General features: G+C 49.0%; 1 pseudogene; it reads right to left on the reverse strand.

Moving 5' to 3' along the window:
- Window positions 1–1,147: 1,147 nt before the first annotated feature.
- LOC138917955 (IQ domain-containing protein F2 pseudogene) lies at window positions 1,148–1,701 on the reverse strand (annotated as a pseudogene).
- Window positions 1,702–2,014: the final 313 nt, after the last annotated feature.

Genomic DNA, 2,014 nt, shown 5'->3' on the forward strand with positions numbered 1-2,014 from the left:
GAAGATGGCCCAAAAAAGACAGGGCAGGTTTTCGCTCTGCTTTACACAGGGTTGCTAGGAGTCAGAACTTGATGGCACTAACAACAACAAACAATTATTGGTAATGGTGAGGTGTGAGGTCTAGAGCCACACTGTCCAATGGAATAGCCACCAGCCACATGAGGCTGTTTAAACTTAAGTTAAATAAAAATAAAATTCAATTCTTTAGTTGCATTAGGCACATTACAAGCACTCCACAACCATGTGTGGCTAGTGGCTACCACATTGGACAGTACAGATACAGAACATTTCCATCATCACAGAAACTTCTGTTGAATAGCACTGCTTTAGTATGACCATGGGAGTGAATGGCTGAGGAGGAGAACAAAAAAAGATTTATTAGGGTAAGAATTAAGGAGATTGAGAGGATCATCTCAGCCAATGATAAAATCACCAAGAATGGAGACAAGGGTAGGGATGGGGGTAATATCAGAGGGAAGTCTGTTTGTTGCACAGCCTTCGGGGAGAGAAGTTCTGGCGAGGGAATTGTGTAGACACGAGTTGAAGTGCCGGGAACTCCTGCATTCTACTAGTCCCTGGAGTCATAACCTGCTTATCAGCATCCCCAGTCCCACCTATCACAAAGCCAATCTCCTATCCTTCACTTGGGGCTGCATTGCGCTGCTCTCAGAAGAGTCAGCCAAATGCTGGCGTTGTCTCTAGGTGCTTGTCAAGGATACCTTGTCTGAGGTATCCCAGACCCAGCCAATCTCTGACTCCAGGCTGACAGAGAAGAGCCTCAGAGTCCATTTTCATGTGCAGATGTGCCTAGAGTCATCAGGAAGATGCAGCCCAGCTGTCTCTCAGATCCTCGGATGAGAAGAAAGGAATGGGGCTGGGGCGGGAACCGGGACTTCTAGCTTTGTCCTGTACCAAGAGAGACTAGGACCTCAATTTCTGTTTTGACAACAAAGTAGCAGATGGTCATTGTCAGTCCAGAACACGGTCCATAGGCATGAGGGAAACCTCACTGAAGTTCTTTCCCAGGGAGAAGAGGAGGCAGCATGGCCTAAGTCTCAAAATTTCCATTAGCTGGGGGAGACCATGAGACAGACCAGGTTAGACCTTTACTGGGTACAAGAGACACAGTGCCCCTTCTTGCCATCTCTTAGGGGTTGATGATCTCAATGTGGAACTGCAGGTGATCAGCTGTGACTATGCAGTGGCCCCGGAGGAGAGCACAGGTCTGGCAGTTTTGGCATTTCCAGTGGCACTGGATGATGTAGATGGCATTGAGCACCTGGCAGTATCGCCAGTGGATGCGCCACATACGGACCAAAGACTGGAGCTTGACCACTGCCCTCTCTCTGTCTGCGTAGGTAATCAGGGCAGCCCTCCGCTTCCTCTGCAGCAGCCTCACCACTGTGTGCCCCCACCAGCATTTGAATGATCCAGTTCCTGAGGGCGGCGTGCAGCAAGGTCCGGCGTGCCAGAGTGCCACGCCACCAGGCCTGGATCTTCGTGGCTGCTGCTCTTTTTTTGAATCTTTCTAGGCAGAGATAAGAGAGACCACTCAGAGAACTTCCTGCCACTAACTTCCAGGGTCTTCCTGGAAGAGGTCTGGATTCACTTAACAATCAGCTCTTCTTTAGAGAGTTCAGGGGAGTTAGCAGGATGCTGACTAAGAGCCAGGACACCTGACTGCGAGCCCTCCTCTGCCATTATGGACACATCACCTTGCCCTCAGAGTCACAGGATTGTCCTCTTGACTACCTCACGGGTGCACAGATCAAGGGAAAACCATTAGTAACTAGAAGGGTGGATAAGGATGAGAGGGACTTTGTTAGTGACATTCTACCTCTTCAGTGCTTATTGGGTCTGGGAAGTTTGGCCTCATAAGGCTTTTGCTTGGCATTCTCTGCTAATCCTAGTCCCAAACCACCATTGGCTGATTTTTCTCTGCCACAACTATGTAGTATTTCAATACTGTGGTGGGTTTTCAGCACCCTCATCACATATTCTATTCCTAGCCTTC

This window comes from Equus caballus, chromosome 16 (genome assembly GCF_041296265.1).
Source record: "Equus caballus isolate H_3958 breed thoroughbred chromosome 16, TB-T2T, whole genome shotgun sequence".
Taxonomy (NCBI): Eukaryota; Metazoa; Chordata; class Mammalia; order Perissodactyla; family Equidae; genus Equus; species Equus caballus.